We start from the raw sequence: 19,491 nt of genomic DNA on the forward strand, positions 1-19,491 counted from the left end.
ATTCTCTTGCTGCAACAGACGTTGAATACGTTTTTGACCCCTAATTGAAAACACAAGAATTTCTACAATACGAACACAAATGTCCTCTGCCAACTGAGATTCTGCCTCTAGAACATTATGGATGCATAATTTATACAGACGGATCAGCACAGCCCGCAATTGGGGGTAAATAAGCCTATAGTGCTGTGTGCCCGATTTTTAAAGGTCACTGGCGCCAAGGAAAATTTTGACCTATGGTTACTAAAACTCAATCACTCGGAGGCTGTACTGTTCAGCGAGCTGAACTACAGACTTTCAAGATGGCACTTGAAAATACCGATCGCGAATTCCCCACACTCATAGTGTGCGATTCGTATTACTGCGTCCAGTCTTACAATGAATATCTGCAGAACTAGGTTCAAAATGGTTTCAAAGATGCAAAAGTTGGCACAATAAAGCATAAAATGCTTTGGGAACAAGTAGTTCTATTACAGAAAGAACTACAAAAGACTCACATGATCCATACGCTGAGTCATCAGCGTGATGGCGTTCACGTTGCAGGGAATTCATTGGCTGATAAAGCCGCGAAGGCAGCTGTGCAAACGGCTTCCGTAGCTGCAATCACTCGTTCAAAAACAAAAATAGACAGCGAAATATTGCAAGCTGTCACCGCTTCAGTAAAAGACAGCAGCAAGACACTCCCAATATGGCTTACCAGTAAAGTACTCATATCTAATGGATGCAAATAATGTTCCGTTTGCTCGAATCCCTGGAGTGGGGGATAGGGCAATTCCAAACATGGAACATAGGTTAGAAGTAATCTTAGCCCCTTCTAATTTCAGATAAACCATTAGCGTGCATTTACCTGGACCACTGTGGTCCCTTACAAAGGAATGGCAACTATAAATATATCATGGTCGCAGTGGATTCCTGCTCAGGATTCATTTGGATGTGGCCTCAGCGCTTGGCTGACGCCCAAACGGTTCTAAAAGATTTGCAAGTCTTTATCGGCGCATGAGCAATCGGCACGCTACATTCTGACCAGAGTCCTGCGTTTAGCTCTCGTGCTTACAAAGAGGCCATGGCCAGCTTTGGAGTTGCATTGCGGTACTCAAGTCCATTCCATCCTGAGGGAAATGCGGTAGTGGAAAGAAAAAAACGAGACATAAAGCAATCTATAACAGCCAGGGTATTAGGCTCGGGTGACGGGTGGGTCAAACATCTAATAAGTGTTCAAAGTAGTCTTAATAATCTGCCAAGAAATTCTCTGGGTGGAATCACTCCATATGAAATACTATTTGGTACTAGAATGCTCATCCAGGATCTTGATCGTCACACTTCAGTGGTGGAACAAAAATCTTTTGATTTCAAAGAACGTTTGGCTGTTTTGCAGGACTTAACTGAAACAAGAAGAAGTCTAAGTAAAACTATTCAGAAGCCAACAACCACTGAAGAAAAACCACCTGTCCCAGCAAGACCTGTCTGGATTCCAAAGATTGGGGATCTAGTCAGGGAAAAGATCAAGGTGAAGAAGAAATTTGGGCCTTCTTACAGAAAACCAGTACCTGTCTTAGCAATCCACGGAACAAGATCAGTGTTACAACCACCCCTTTCTGGAAAAAGGGAGAACAGAGCCGTGTCCATCGATCTGGTCAAACCACACCATGTGGCGGATAATAAGTAGTAGGCCCAGTGGACTCCCAGGATGTAGCAGACGACCAAATTTTGCTACAATCCAAGAGGTTCAAACTGAAAGACTTATCACCATTAATAAACCTGCAGTGAGAAAAGAAAGACTATGCAACCAAGCCATGGAACTGGTACCTCTTGAGACCCAAATAACAGTTTGTCAAGAAACACCTGTCTACAATGATATAGCCTCTGACTATACTAATATGACAAAGGAAGACACAGCTCCGGCGATTCCAAACAATCCTGATGCAATTCCAACAATTGACAGAACTGCCTCTGGCTATTTCATCAACTTTGATATGTTTTTAGAGGATCCCAGTGAACCTGAAACTAAGCCAGCTAATAAAACTTTCAAAGAAAAAATAACAGAACTCTTAAATCAACTTGAAAATACATATCTGGTTTCACCATGGGTTGAATTTTGGATTGTGTTAGGTGTACTATTTCTCCTACTTTGGCTCATTCTTGTTTTAAGTTTGGGAAAGATGATAGATGAAAAATACAGTACAATGGACACAGCAAGTAAGAATATCAACTTGCTCCTAAAACCTCACAAATCATCTCATCGTCAGCGAAGAGACCTCTCATCAATGAACATCACAGCCGTTCCTATACCTGGTGGTATAGCATGGGACACAACTGATTATGACATTTATGGCCCGGTGGAACTGTTGAAAATTCCTCACCAGTTTAAGCTTTCTTTAAGTGACTTTGTCTCACCCAGCACATTTTCTGATGATTGGGACTGTTAATAACATGATGACAGATTTAGAAATGTCATCTAAATTCAGAAAACATGAATACTTAAAAGGTTCATCAGATTATGAACAAATGTATTGTTTTAATCATTATGGTCACCCTTATTTGCACAACTCTGCAAACCCTAGAAATGTTTTTTTACTTATAATCAAAGGGAACATTGTCCAACACTGCCAAAAGGCAGTTCAAAAACATTTTATGAAAAGTTTCCATACTCTCAGGGTTTAATGTCACAAATCCAGAAACGTTTTATTTCAAACATGTGAATAAGACAGGAATTAAAAACATGTTGACTAATACTAAACAAATTTATTCTGCGACCTTTTATGCTCAGCTGTCTACTTTAGGTTTTAACTTTTAGAAAGACAACATTGAGACAAAAACTGTCTTGGGCACAAAAGACTGGCAGGTGCAAGGTTTAAAAGCCTTTTTCAGAGCCTGCTTTATCCCAGAACAAATAATGGGGCATATTATCAAGGGCTTTATCTCTGCTTTTTTGGCTCTAAAAGCCAAGAAAGCGGAGATAAAATTATCTCCCTATTACCAAGCTGTCGCTAACACCAGTTAGCGACAGCTAATAGGAGATAGTGACCATCTTGGGCCCCGCTTTGCATGTCAGTGATATTTATCACTAATGACATGCAAAGTGGGCGTGCCAAGATGTTAGCGACTGGAAACAGTCGCTAACATCGCTATCTCCTATTACCAACTTTTGGAGATATTCGCGCTAAGCGCGAATATCTCCAAAAGCTAACACCTGCCCAGGAGCAGTTCTTAGCCATGTTATCCAATGGGAGGTGGATAACATGGCTAAGAGCATTTGCTCGATAATGCATGAATATCGCTGACTTTTCAGCGATATTCATGCATTGCGGCCGTTTTTTATCGCATTTGCGATAAACCTTGCTAATAGCAGGGTTTATCTGCGATAAAAATCGCCGATTTGCGGCGATAATTTTTGTCTCTAAACAAGTTAGAGACAAAATGTATCTCTATTGGTTGGTAATATGCCCCACTGTTTTTAAATGACACTGTTCAACAAACATCTTGTCATGGCTTGGCTAAGATAAAAGATTTAAACAAACCGTCCATACCTAAACCCACACCTGATAGTAATGGAACTACAGATGAAGAGGTAGATGTAAACTATATTTTACAACAGAACAGGACTAATCCTGATTGGAAAAAGTTGTTAATCTGGCCCACATACATGAATAGCTGTCAAGATAGATTCCTGAACAAAACACAAGGGTTCAAAGTAATTAGGCCAGATCCAAGATATTCCCAGAGACAACATCCATGGATAGTTACAACATACAGTGTAGGAAAACTATGCCTTGAGTGGCTATAGAAATTCACACTTCCAGAAATTAAACAACACTTAACTTTACTTAAAGATGGCATTGATTTGAGAGACTTCCTACTTGGACCTCGTAAACCACGTCAAAAACTTTTCATATACGCCGGTATATACTCTGCTTACAATGAGGCATGGAAACTCACGCTAATGGAAACTGCAGAAAGAATACGAGAAATTTATCGTATTAATTTAGAGAAAGCTCTCTCTGTAGTGGACAATGGGTTAACGACTCTGTCCTCCAGAATTTATTCTTTGGACAGCATTGTATCCTCTGCCATTGACATAATAGAGCAGGATTTGCTAATGTTACAACATGGTCAGTCTCAATTACGTTCTATAATGCTGCTAGGCAGGACGTTACAAAATCTCAGTCCAGGCTACGTGCCATGGCTTCTAATCAACACCACATCACTGTTTACTGTATTTAACCTTACAGATAAACAAATCTCTTAGGCACAAAGAGGAGCAGACTATACGGTGCTGAGCATAAAAAAACTGGAAAGATTACCATTAACTGTTTCCGAGAAGCCAGTCGTAGAATGGATAATACATGGCACCATCACAATACCAGTGACGATTTTCCAGTTTCAGTATTGCTTCAGACACATACCAGCGGGCCTGTATGAAAGGTTGGGTAAAGAGTACGTTAAGTCGACCTGGAATTTACCATACACACACAAATGTTGAAGTGGGGGAAAGGAGTTATTTCTTAGTGGACAAAATTGTAAGAACTCACAAAGCGGTACACTTTTGTGTCAAGGTATTAATTTACACGGAGCCTGCAAGGGTTTTTCAAATAACCTTTCTTGCCACCTGCACTGTTCTCCAGCAGCGGTGATAGACCCAGTTTTTAGGCAGCTGTCCAATGGTAGCTACATAATGTTGAGTGATCACAGCTGTTGTGGAATGATGCCAGGTATTGCCTATCTCGTTAGTGTGTCAGCCAGGGTCACTTGTTGTATGCAAGTATTGTTTCCTAAAAGCAAGACAGATGGGGAGTTGCCGCTATGGCCTTCACTGAATATCTCTTCTATACGAATTGATACTTTAAGCAGAATGAAAGCCATTCTTTTGCAAAAAACTGTGCCACTGACCTCGTCCAGAGAAACGTGTGATCTACAAGTCACAAGGACTTCTGCGGAGATACATGCTCTATTATCAACAAACTGTCCAATACATTTCACAGAAATGTTAGGTCGTATCTTAAACATGTCTGATACCAGTGGTATTGTACATGTATTTAAGACAGTTTTTTCGGGACTGTTAGCAACCTTTGAAGCAGTCCTAGGCCGTTTTCCAAATTCCATGCACTCTGTGTTCGGCGGCCTGCCTCTCATTTTGGGACACGTAGCAGGAATTCTATTTTTGTTTCTTCTGCTCCGATATGGCAAGTCCAGTCACCAGTGATACCCAGACTACCATGGAGAGCGCTCTCCTGGCCATGCGGTACCGAGACAGAATTATACAGATTCTTGGCTTGGCTCGTTTAAGAGATCTGAATACCACATGGTTTCTTTTGTTCGGACCAATCTGGCAAGATCGCATCTTACCTGTTCTACGATGCCTGCTTTGCGGAGAAGAATGCATGTTGGGCGTTTGCCTTACACTTCCATCAGCACTGCCAACAGATGTTGACGCTTTGCCTGTTCCGGGAATGGCTCATGCATCGTGTTGCCCCAAACGGCTGCCAATCCTGATGACGGCATTCGTAGAGATCTCACCAGCAACTACAGCGAATGGTGAGGTACGTGGAACAACAGGCACACTGGTACCATCTACTGCGAACGTTGCTAATGCGAATGACGCTGACGGCGATGCTTTTCATCTGTGCACAATTGATCTACTTAATGAAGTAGTTCCACTTTCACCTACTGTGGTAGACGATTTCTTTGCCAGCTTAGACGATTTGATGTTTTCTCCTGACACCGAGAATAACTTTTGAAATCTGCACACAGCGTTCCATGAACTCTGAATTCGGCCTTCGTTTTTCAAAAACAAAGCTTCTAACTTTGGAACCCTATTTTTTTCTACTATTTTTTATTTTTACTTTTTTTCAAAATTGAACTCTTTTTGGCACAAAGTAATCTGCTTAAAGTAGAACTATTCATAGAGACAATAGTGACCTAATCTACAAACCAAAGCAGTTTATATATTCTGCTATGGAATGATCTCGACTTTTTCTTCTGTAACTAAGAGCAATTTCATAAATGTAATTGCATGATTTATTCAGTTAGCATTTCCAACGTCGTAACATATGCTTTGAATGACGACTATTGCTTTTAAATGCGTACTGTACAGATGCTCATTTTATGTGTACAAACCATTTTTCAAATGCATTTTATTTATTTTGGGGTGGGGTTGTAAACACATGCTTTAGATATGTTTTAGTGCTTATAATTTAGTAATGTCAACCATAATAAAGTGGAGTGGATGTTGTATAGGATTTTAGGACCCTAGTGTTTCTAGTGACCTCTGAGCTAGCTGGCTCTCACAATTAAGTGTAATATATTCGATGGAAACCTAGTCGACCTAAGTCCTACGTCAAATCTATAGTATATATTATTCCAATGCGCAGAGACTATTGGGAATATGGGAACTACACTACAATTGTTCTTCTATCTCTAATAGCACCTGGAAGCAATCAAGTTCTACTGTGCTCTGAACAAACACAATTGATTTAAACATGAATGTATCCCAGCCGGCTGAAGTTCTGCAGCGGAACATCAGGTCATTGGAAATTGGTTTCTCAACTGTCACTCAAGGATGCCCGTAGACCTCGGAGTAGTAGAGGACCAGTACACTTGCCACCACCACCACAAGTGTGTGATGAGTACCAGAATTCTCATTCAAGAACTTCCTGCTGCCAGAAATCCTCTAGTAACATGCACATTGGAAGTAGGCAGCTCTTCCCCAGTTGGGTCAAGCAAAGAGGCATGGGGACCTGCCTTTTGTGAAGAAAAGTAAACTTGTGGGCCACGGTAGCATACGAAAAGCCAACACAGTAACAGATGCAGTAACAGATGCACCTTTTAATTACCGTCTCCTTTAAAAAAAAAAAAAAAAACTTTGTCAACTACAAAACTCTGTAACACTTGCAAAAGTTTGGAAAAAAATGTGATGTTGTGAAGCATGCGTCTCAGCAACTTTACACACTACTAACAATGGCAGCGATGTGTGGAGCAGAACCCACAGGTTAATATGACATTGATAAATAATGATGTACTCAAGAACGAGTAAACATGGCTTACTACCTTCACTGCCTGCCACAAGTTGAGCTGCAATGTCTGAGATCTGGGTCTTTTGGACATAATTATTTCACCTCACCTCTCATAGATTTTAAACATCACACACCAGGAATGGCCACAAAAAGTTGAAGCTTGGTCATGCTAAAAAGTGTTTCCTGTCAACTCCGGAATGCGTCAAAGTGCCACAGCACACTGTCCCCAACCCATACCCCTCTAGGAAGAAGTCGGGCAGCAGGCTGCCTGCAGTTGGACATTGTTCTGAAGGGACTTGTTTTCCCCCTTTATCTCAAGGCTCCCTTTAGCCCTCTGAGGAATACAGTCAAAGCGTCAGGAGTGTACGGCAAGCAGCAACCAACTGCTGCTGAAATTCCGGGGAATTGGAAGTGAAAAGCTCATCAGGGTGACTGCACAAAGGAAAATGAAAATGCTCGATGAGAGGCATTCCTGTGTTTACAAGTGGCAAAGTAAACAGTGGCGGGCCTAATTTTTGAAAAGTGTTGCATCGCTGGTTGAAAACAGCGATGGGACACTTTACGCTGTGCCCTCCTTGCCAAACCTTGGATGGAACGTATTTGCAGTACAATACTCCATATTGCAAGGATTGACTAGATACGTCAGGAATCCTGGCGTATCTGGTGGTGCAGTAATGACGCATTGCTGGAGTGTGTCGGAAAACAGACATAACTTCAGCAATGTGTCATTTCACATGGGCGAGTCCCATGTTAAAGGGCCTGTGCCAGTCCTTATGTCTTCCCCCACCATGCTGAAGCTGAAATACTGCAGCCCAACAGCCAATCCCAACCCTGCATCAAATATAAATTCAGAGGTAACAGTTACAAACCTTACAACATGTTTCTGAATGTGTTTGTTGCTCTGCCCCTTGCCATGCGGCAAGAAGATTTGAGGAGGAGGAGAATGAGGAGGAGGAGAGTAGAGAGGGTATTCAGACAAAGGATTAACATATTTGGTATGTCCAGCCAAGTTGGGAGGGCCAGATACTGTTTCCCCCCAGATGTCATCTTGGAGATGGTTTGTGAGCGGGAGGAAAAACTTGACTCTGTGACCTGTCGCTCCCATGGCATCCCAGCCTATCTCAAGATCCTTGCTGGTCTCCATTTTTTCGCTACTAGATAATTCCAAAGGTTCACCAATGACCTTGTGGGTATCTCTCAGGCTAGCCAGCCGTGGAGCCAGCATCAGGTACTGAGCTGCATCAATGCGAGAGCCCACCTCCACATATGAATGCCCCATACACTGGCCAGGAGATAAAGAGCAGCTTCCTGTGATGTATTTCCTGCCTACCACTTCCTGATTATCATTTCCTGTATGAGAGAATAAGTTCCACTCCATTTCTGGAAATTCCAACCTCATTGCGTACTCTCCATATGCAGAGCATAGGCGACATGAGAGATGCCTCGGCTCCGCATATGGTACTCATTGTTCCGATGCCGACCGGCCCAACACCGCAGGAGTGAAGAACGTCCCAATCCTCTACCCTCACCGTGACCCCCAACACCCGCAATCAAAACGGATGGTGGAGAACACGACACCGGGAGAAGGTGGGTAACAAAACAAGGGAACCCAAGGTCTTGATGAACACAACTCGTCTCCTCTGGCTTCTCGGCAGCTGACAGCTTGACACAGACGAGACCGCTAAAATGAAAGAAGGAGACAAGATTAAACACACCCCTACTACTATTACCAGTGTCAAGTACACACACGAACCACTGACCTCCCTGCTTACCCCAGATAACAAACGGGAGTGGCTTGATACGAAACAGGAATTCTTCCACTGCAATCGTATTGGTTGTTTCTTGCGTAACCCCAGACCAACCACGCCCCCTCGGGAAACACCGAGAATGACAAAGGGGGTGGGATTCACAATTCTTAGGACAAAAAAGGACAGGGGAAAAATGGTATCAAAGGGAATACGAAAGACACCCAAAAAACCCCTGGAATCTAAAAAAGAACACGAAGGTAGCACAAAAACGGCCGTTATTCAGCTCCTTCGTGAAACCACCCAAACACAGCGTATAACAAGATGGTTTGGATACAAAAAGGGATAATAACGGGACGTTAAAACTCAAAGGAAACGCAGCCGCGAATCCCAGAACGTCACCGAAGATCAAAAAAAGGTCCCCAATAAAGGGTTCTGAAATGCCCAAGGGAATAGGAAAACAAGGGAGCAGGGGAAAAAAGGGGATCAACACCAAGCAGTAGAAAAGACCGCTGGAACGGAGCTCGAAGGAAGGTAAACAAGGTAGAACCACAGGAAACACACGGCAAGGGACCAATAAAGAAACCAAGCACCTGTTTCCTGTTGGCAGCCCCCTTTTAAAGCGAGCTCTAGGGAGTGTCCATAAATTCGCATATGCACTTGGCACTTTTAAGAAAAAACGCTAACGGGGAACTAGACAGAAGGAACCAGGCCCCCTTGAATCCCAACACTCATGCTCCCCATCACAGGAAGTTGCTGGCAGCCTTTTTCTGTTCATTCTGAATTATCCTCTGTCACAGATCAAATGCTCTGCCATCCTGCTGCTCAGTACAACCTAAGTACCTCCAACATGACTGAGGGAAATGAGGAGAAATCATCCCCTTTGGCTGAAAGGGAATTATATATCTAGCAGAGGGGGTGCTTGGAAAATTTCCTCAGCTGTATGGGGGACTGAGGACAGATTGAGAAATGCAGCACATGCCAGACTCTGGTCCACCATTGGGGAGCACTGCTGTGCAGTGGGTGCATAAATCTCTTGTGGGGTAGGGCATGCTGTAAGCGCTGGGAGGACCTTAAATGCTGGGCCGAGATCAAGGCCCAGGAAATCTTAGGCTTGTCCTCCCATCACCATGTGCATTGGTCCCGCCTATCGCCACTGTACAGGAGGGTCCCAAGGGCAGCCTGGCCGACCCTCCACGCCCAGCTGGAGGAGTATGATCAGCAGAGAGGTGGTAAGCACATTAACTGAAATGTGTGTCTGAAAGTATGATGTGAGGGATGACAGAGCTGTACCATCATGTGTCCCATGCCTCAGTTTATCTTCACTGTGCAAATGCAGCAGTCATTATAAGGCCAAAGGGTCTCTGTAGCACAAAGAATGCACTCAGCATAGTGCATTAGCAGTGAACCAAGGGCATTATAACTGATGTGTGCTGTGGGTGAGGAATGGTACAGACCCTGTTCAGTGTGTGGAGAAAAGCCTATGGCTGTTGGATGTTGTGACTTGCATTGCCTTTGTTGAGATTGACTTCTGTTTAAGATAGATCATCAAGTGCAATGGAGTTAAGACAAACTTTGAGATTGTTGCCTCACTCTTAAATGATACCTACCTCTCTAGGTGGGTTCACATACACACGTCTTCCCAACAGTGGCTTGTATGTCATTTGTCCAGTAAAGGTAGCTGTTAAAACTAGCCACAACTGTTTACCAGGGCACGGCAATACATGAGCAGTCTGTGAAAGCAAAATGTGGCACTAGACTGTCTGCTGTTGTGAGGGAATATCAAATAGTTAGACTCCCCACTTAGCAAAGCCAATATCCCAGCACCTTTTTAGATGTGTACACCCAAATCTGCATTAGTGTTGTCACATACAATGCTGCTACACAGCAGATGAGATTTGTTAGAAAGTGTAACAATGCAAAGACTCCATATCACCTGAGCATTCCAATACCATCCGGACTGTCTCTGATGTCCTTTTGCAGACTGATATTGGAAGATGCCTATGTAGCTGTGACAGGAAACACAGATTACAAGAATACAGAAGGTGAGGGTTGGTCAGTAAAGAAGTGCAAGAACTGGACACCTCTGGCGGGGTGGGAGGAGATCAACTCTCCCCCTGACTATTCACAACTTAATATTGGTGAGGTGTCCCCGGGGCAGGCCATAACACAACCTGGGCCTGTCATCAGCCCCTCCCTGATTCTAGAGGTCCCCAGTCCATCAGGGTCTCCAGCTGCATACCCTGCCACTAGTTCCACTCCAAGTGGCTGCCATGAAGACCCCAACATTGGCTCTGACCAGAGACACCTCACCCCTCATGTTCCACCCAAACCCCTCCCTGTGTTGTAACTCCTGTGGCTGCACCCCACGAAGTGATGGGAGCATGTGAGGGTCAGCCAGATATATCCTCTCACATTCTGCTGCAGATCTGCACTGAGGAGAGTATGATGCGGCAGGAACTTGCAAGATCTATGGCCACCCGAACTGCCAGTGTCACTTCCTTAGGTACAGCCATGTTGTTTGTCCTAGCCCAATGTCCATCCCAAATCATCCTCAATGTTTGCCCCTGTATGTTGTCTCACACTGTTTCCTCTTCATGTTTCCCAACCTAGTGTGATGCCTGTTCTTGCACCGGCCAGCCAGGAGCCTGCTTCTGATTCAGCGGATCTGGAGATTGTGGATATAGAGGATGATCAGAAGGACTGTTGACTTAGAGTTTGACTTTGTTTTGGACATTATTATTCTTTGCCCCTTGTATATAAACTGGTTCCCCTGATGCTTCCTGGCATTTTATATTTATGTTGCCCTCCAAGTCCCCTAGTCCTTTCTGTTTGAAGAACATTATCTGCTTTTCTTCCTCCCTTCCAAATAGATATTTCACTTTTCTGAAAAGGATTTCTTTACATACACATATTTTTGGGATTAAACTTTCTCTATCTTGTTAACTTCATTGTGAATGTTGTGTCCGAAATAAGGACATATACCTTGGGAGCAGGTATTTGCTCTACACGTGATAGCTTTTTGCACTGATGGGGTTACACTTTTACATGTGTCACTCACACACATTCATCTTCACATCTTTTGGCCACCACAAGGGTAAACATTTGGACATTGGTACATCATACGTAACTTACTCTTGAGTTGTGAAGACATTCATCTTTTATTTACACATGTCCATGATGATATTTCTTCCTGTGATAAGGAGGGATTGTGCTTGCAACTTCGCAAAGTTGGTGGTGAGGATCGCTGTGAATAAGTGGTTTGGGTTGGGGCCGAGGTTGAGGTTGGTGCAGTGCATCTGCCTGTACAGGGGGAAGTTACTGGATAAGGGATATTGGTGTCTGTACAATTGGTGGGAGTGCCTACACAGGGGGTGGTAGTGGATATGAAGGTGGGGGGAGTTCCTGGACAGGGGTTACTGATAGATGTGTACTCATGCTGCGAGCCTGTGCAGTTTGTGGTACAGGTGTGTGGGTGTGATGTGCTGCAGGTAGATGTGTAGGCTCCCCTCCCTGAGTTGACCTTCAATGGAGATTTTGGAAAAGTTTCAGCATTCCCTCCATCATCATCATGGCCAAGGCATGGTGTTGTGCACTCTCATCCCTATGGATGGATATAATGTCATTGGTCTTCTTGGACATGTCTTGCCAAGATCTATCCATCCTATCCACCACCTGAGGGATTTGCCGCTTGTCCTGGAGTGAATCAGATATGTCTGACAAGGTAGCCCTTATGGCACGAATATCCTACCTCACATCAGCCTGCTTTCAGAAGAATTCCTTCTCCCACTGTCCACCATGGCCATCTGCTAGCTCCTTCTGCAAGGGGCGAGAATGGCTAAGACCTTCAGGTTCACCAGAATGGGAGAGGGTGGCAGGTGGTAGTCTGTGGACATGAAATTGGTGCCCAGCTAATACCTGCACCACACCAGGGGTGGTACCTCCCTCAGGCGGTAGAGAAAATGCCTGGGATGCACTGTACAGTGAGGAGTCTCTAGGGGAACCATCAGGTCTGTCCTGCGTGAGAGGGCTGTGAGCAAGTTAGCTCTGTGTTGGGGTGTGTGAGAGCTGTTGCTTGTTAGTGCTATGCTGAGGATGGACAATCATGGGTTTTTGATGTTGAGTCACTCTGCTGGATGGAGGAGGAATATGTGATGTTACAACGCGATATGTAACATCACAGTTTTTACAACGCAAGTCATTACAACAACTTGTGCTGGAGGGCGCTGGACTTAGGAATAGTAAGATTTACTATTCCAATAATAGTCTACGTACAGTAGGGAAGGTGTTGGAATAGTTAATCTTACTATTCTTTAGGTTATAGCACCATCCAGCGCAAGTCGATGTAACTCTTGCGTTGTAACGGCTGCGTTCTAAATGCATTGCGGTGTAATCACCGTGATGTAAAGGATGTTTCCCTGGAGGAAGGGGTGGCATTGCACATCTTGGCCAGTGTGACAAATGTTCTGGTTTGGGCATCTGACTTGTCATCCTCTGTGAGAAGGGCCAGGTAGTCTCCATCATCCTCTACTTCAGCATCCCCCTCTCATACCTCCTCCTCCTCCTCCTCTTGCACAGTACTTGCAGCAGAAATTGTGCTGTTTGCAAGAGTAGTAGATTCTCCCCTTCGATTGCCCATCACCCAGCACTTGTGGAAGGTCCATTCTCTGCGGTAATTCAGTTTCAACTCCATTTTGTATTACGTCGCCATTTTGTGTTGCCTTTACACAGGCTGCTCGATGAACGAAGTGTCTCTGCCCTTTGGACTGCAACGTGTCCAAAACCCCCTCCGTCCTTGTTGTGAAACCAATCTCAGACACCAGCCAGTCTAACTAATCCTTGTCTGGACTACCTAATCCCTGTATCAACTATCTGTTAGCCTTTAGTATTATTCTCTTGCCGTATCTTATCTTTTGGCCTTCACTATTCTCTCCCTGTGTTTTCCTATTTCACAACCTTTCTTTTGAAGCATACAGACATGTCCTGCCATTACTGATTGACCAATAGGTGCTGTCATTGATTGACTTATGGGGTTGGGCAAAAACACGACTCAAGGGGGACGTTCTGGTTACATGATGCCTTGTTTTGAATGTTTTCCTATTGGCTAATATTTGGCAGATCTTGCATGTCCATATTAGGCATTTTGCATGCTTGCATGAGCTAGGACTACTCCTTACTTTTATGCTGAGTTTGTAACACTCACATATATAAGACCCCAGTGTTCTGTACTCTGGAGACTGCCTCATTCAGTTGCTAAGGCTTCTGTGTGATATAGTCTCACTCATTTGAGTTTAATAAAGATGTTATTTTTATATTTCAGCTTGTGTGTCAACTTCTTCTTTGTTTTAGTGAGACCCCTGAGAATGAAGTTTGATTTCTTCAATTGGCGCCCAACGTGGGGCTCATCAGAGAAGTGACTTTCTGAGGGAGTGATCTTGTCAGGAGACTGAAATCTACTGAGGAGGACAGGACAGGACTCTACTAAGGAGGTACTCTGTACACGGAGATTCTGGGGATTCTTTGTCTCTGCAGCCCAGTATATTTCTGATCTTCCTTATTTCGATCCTCCACATGATGTCACTCCTGACTGAGAACCTTTTTGGCGTGAGTATTCTAAAAAAGACCGTTAGGTCATTTAGAACTTGGCAGTTAGAATTTGGACAACCTTTTGATTGGTAAGAGTAAGGTAGTTTAGTAACGCTTACTGTAGCTCTGGAATTTTGGAATTTGTGTTGGCCAACTTTGGATATGTATGGATTTGATATGCAAATTGCAATTTGTGTAGGCAGGTAATGAGGAGATTTTCCTCTATCTGATTGTGTTGAACGGTGCACGTACGAAGAGTACTTTAAGCACTACTTTGATTATAATATTTGCATATTCTGCAATATCTTTGGCATGCGTGTTTCAAGCTCACATCGAAGAATGTGTTGCTTTTTTTGGAGGTACCATAGTGTGATGTGAAGTAAATTAGCCGGCTCCCCTAGAGGGAATACCTAAATATGTTTAGGTTTAAAAACATATTCCTTCCTTGGCGATTCTGTATCTCCAGGGAATTCAAATATGGACATAATGCATACAAGGATCCTTTGTTCTGTGTAATTTTATGAATGGAGATATGCAGAGCGATTTTTGGTGTTCTGCTAGCCAAAGCTAGTGAATTAAGTGTATTTTGGCTTCTTGAATATACATCAGTCTGTTGGGCTGTTTTTTTCAGTCTTTTGGAACACTATTGAGAAGCGCTTCTTGTAAATATGACTTACAACTCGTATTTACAAATGGTTTAGTTTAAGTACAGTCTGTGGGCTGTCCTTTGTTTCTGTCCTGAGTATTGATTTGTGGGTTAAATGTGTGTTTAAATGTCTATGTGGTTTTCCCATTAGTGCAACTTCTGTAAGTAAATAGCGATGGCGCTATTTACGAAATAAATGGCTAAAGCGCGCTGTATTGTGTGTCCTAGGTGTTTGACCCCTTTCTGTTTATGTCTGAAATTAGTTCAATGTGTGTTTGTGGTTTTTCTTGATGTTTTCAGTCTATTAAGCAAAATGTTTAAATGCTTAAAAACTAAAATTAAAAATTCACATTCACTAGGAATAAAAAAGCCTCAAAAACGGAATTGTGTGTTTTGTAGAAAAACAAACGTATAGTATTTTTTACTTACATACTTTGTATTAGATATTAACAGGCAAACACTTCAGCTGAAGTAAATTTTTGCTGAACTCAAACGCATATTATACAACACGCATTGATATGTCGTAGTTTAAAAAAGACTGCCACTGTGCTCATGTTACAACACTGCCGTAGACAGGAATATTTACTCAGCCAGGACTTCGCCCTCAGTTAAACACGGGTGAATCTTTGCAATTTAGAATGTTGTTTTTAAAAGGTTCCAAAACTAAGGTTCATTATTTTGTATTACATTTCAATTAAGGGTTTCCTCTTGTTAAGCATTTTTATAAGCATATTCTTGGTTCTAATGTTAAAATAATTGTCCTTTAAAAAAAAAAAAGTGGCGTAAAAATGTGTCATGTTTCAAGTTAGGCTTCTGTGCTTAGGCTTATAAATGAATGCGTCTAAAACGATAGGCGAAGGATGCAGCTTGCTTTTATATGTGGAATTATCAAAAATGATTGGGTTTATTAAAAATAATTATTAATTATGAAAAATAATTATTAAAAATAAGTGCTTCTAAATTTGTTTTTTACTATTTATAAAGCTTAATACTCATACTGTGACCTCCTAGCATTATAATTTAATTTAAGTTGTGTTGTACTGCATAATGAGGACATTTGCACATGGAATTTCACTTGGCGCAGGCCTTAAAAACTCATTTTTTCTAAGGATTTGTATGAGATATGTCTAATGTCCAATCTCCGCAATCTGTAAAGAACATTCTGAGGATGATTAATATGTAATACAATTATAGAATATTTATTTTTAAGTGCCCCAAATATCAAAGTCGACATTGGGTAAAATAGACTATTTCAACAGCATTCTTGCCATTTACAATAGCTTTAAAGTGCCTTAGGCTTCAGTAAATGCATACATTTAGGTGTAATACAAATTTGCAGGTTGTTCCCATTTGGGGTTGCTTTTAATGGCTCAGTGAGCCAATGTGCCCGGTGCAGAGGTTTGAGTTTAATATCAGGGTGGCAGGTTCTAACTCTAGCCGGACCTTCTGAGACGTTCATCCATTTAAGGTTGATGAACTGAGTACCGTTGCATAGGGTAGTAACAAACATTTTTTCTAAAGCTGGTATGTTATGTTATTATGTTCTGTGAATTATTCATAGTAAATGTTTTAATAATCTAAGAATAGAAATAAATTGTAGCCCCTAAATATAAGTAATATATATAACATGTGTTTTTCAATAGGGTTAATTATTGCAGGTATGAAAGAGTTAGGAAGGCTTTTTTGTCTTTGACAGCTTCAGGGTGAGATGAGAGGGAAGGCAGATTTTGACCTTGAGGTCAGTAAGGTGGGGGTTAGGAGTGAGTGAAACCAGATGGAGAAATCATTGCGTGGAAAAGCTTCTCTGACAAGAAGACATTAATACTTGCACATTGTAGGAACCTTGAAAAATGGTGGGGACCAGTAATGCTGGCAAAGGCTGGCTAGCAGCCCAGAAAGTTCTGCTGAGGTCTTATATTTAGCTCTTGGAGGACTATGCGAGGCTTTCATGTCGACATCTGCAGCCTATTAAATTAAAAAAAAAAATGTTTGTGTGTTTTTCATGTTTTTGCATTTTGTCCTTCTATGAATTGTTCCTGCTGGTCCTGTGTGTCAGAAGCGACACAGTAAGTTGTATTTGACAGCCGATCACCACTAACTGGTGACCAGCTGTCAAAAGGAGGGTGAGGAAAGTAAAAGAAAGTGTAATTTTGATTTTAAGCCTGACAAATTAAGCAGGCCCGAATATTGGGTTTTGGGCTGCAGGTTCACAGTGCATATAGCACATGACATGGTGTTGTGTGTCACCGTTTATTTACATATGCTATTGTAATTTGTCTATGCTTTTTGTGCTTGGTATACAGCAAGTATATCTGATGTCTTGACATGTGCGCAACAGTTGGTTGGACTTATTCTGATACTAAATTCCACAGATAATGATATTTCATGCTGTGAACATGCGAGACAACACTTTACCAGTGCATGTCTATTTGGCTATAATGGTATTGAAGGAAAATAAAAAGACATATACAGGATCAAAGTGTGTCACCTGCAGTTAGTCACGTTACTGCCCCTTCCCTTAAGGAACAGGCAGCCCTAGATTTATGTATCTTGATTGGACGTAAGGATAAATTATAGATCTGTGACTCTTGTACATGGTGACCTAATTTCTATATTACATTAGTCAGTTTTGTTCTGCTTCCTAAGTAGTGTATGGCTTTGTTCCTATAAGGAAACCAGGTTTAATTTTTCCCTGAAGAAGGAACTGGAACATTAGCTGAGATTACCGTATATGGTGTAGCGGCCAGCGGTAGAGTTAAAATTTGTGTACTATTTTGACTTTTGTGTATCACCCATACTCTTGGTATTGTGTCACAAACTTGACTATCACCGGAGTAATTTCTTGTTCTTCCTATAGATTTTTCTTTTGCCGCTTCTCCCCTGATTGATGTCGCATTGTGCCTAGTTATTGGGGATTTTAGCTGTGTCCTAGTCCCATTTCTCTTTTCCGTATTCCTTTCACCATTCATCTCTTTTATTATTATTGGTGTATTGTTCACGTTCACACTTCCAGATTGCAGTAATGTACCAGGGACCCCCATATTATGTATAATTCCCTTTTGTATGACCAGACTGGTTTTCAAGAATTTTCTTTAGGCCTACTTCGATGTTTTCCAGTCTGACTGTCAGGGTAGTGATGGACTGGTTAACTGACTCAATACGGGGGGCGTGGCCTGGAGCCGAAGATGGTGGACGTGTAGTCCTCGAGCTCCGTCCATAGCCCGGAACACTCGCATTTTATCCTGCAGCCCCAGATTGCAACCCACCTGATTTCTCTCCCGGAGGCCACCCGGGGGGGTGCTGAAAGCAGCGGAGCGGTGTCTGTCCACCCGACCCGCAGCACACGAGCTCTGCGACATTGGAACCTGCAGCGGCCTTCTGGACAACGCGAAGCCCCGGGCTCAAGTAGGTGGCCTGCCCGGCTTGCCCTACACCATCGGCGCGGTCCGATCGGGGCCCCGGACGGAGGTATTTGTGGACACCAGCGGAGGTAACGGGGCGAGTGGGGACACCCCCGTATGCCCGTGGCCCTACTGCCTGCCTCCTAACGCTGTGCCCTGCCCAGCCGCCCTGCTGTGGGGTCCGCGAGACACACGGGAACCTTTCCGGATCGGCTTGCCTGCGCACCATCCGCACTGCAGCGCCTGCCCTCAACAGTGCTGTCCTGGACTGTGGGTAGGGTGCTACCAATCACCAGCCATCGGCACGGGGAGCCCGACTCCACCCGGACCCACTTGACCACGTCTGATCTGAAGCGCAATATCTCTCGCCGGCGCCATTTTGCAGGCACATCCGGGCAGTGCATTGCCCTCAGGACTGGGACTGTGGCGCCTTGCATGAGAGGTGGGACCTTCCTCGGGGCGACGCATTTCTGAGACAGGACACCCCGCAGTGGAGACCGTACCCCAAGAGCCCGGATTGCTGACACCGGCCCACTGTGCAGGAGAACGACAAGAGCATTGAAGCCTGGCCACATAACTCCAGCACAGACGCCCATCGTGCTCCTGCTAGGGTTTCGCGCCTCGACCGACGATACCCGGGTCCCACGGTCCCTCTTCATTTGCTATCTGGAAGCAGGGGTCACATCTACCCGCTAGGCCCCCTGTGGACATACAGAACCCCCTACCACAGCGCAGAGCGCATAGACCCTGCATGATCTCTGCCTCTCTGACCACTACACCCTGTCCCCTCGGTGGATGTGGCGCTATGTTCTGGTTGGACACTAGAGTGGGCGGCGGCACTCGGGGGTGCCCATTGCAGCGCCACCCTGCTAACGAGATCCATGGGTAAGCACAGGGGCAGGACTCATGACCAGGGAGCCGCAGCGGACATGCAGTCCACGGGCTCTGAGGACCCACTGGCCTCCTCCAATGTGGACATCATCCCTCCGACAGGAAGAGGATCCCAAGACGCAAAGTTGGACCTCATCCTCAATGAAATACGCGCGACGCGCGAAGCCCTGGAATCACGGATAGACAACATGGCGACTGGCCTGTCACTATTGAGA

The sequence above is a fragment of the Lissotriton helveticus genome, chromosome 6 (assembly GCF_964261635.1).
Source record: "Lissotriton helveticus chromosome 6, aLisHel1.1, whole genome shotgun sequence".
NCBI lineage: Eukaryota > Metazoa > Chordata > Amphibia > Caudata > Salamandridae > Lissotriton > Lissotriton helveticus.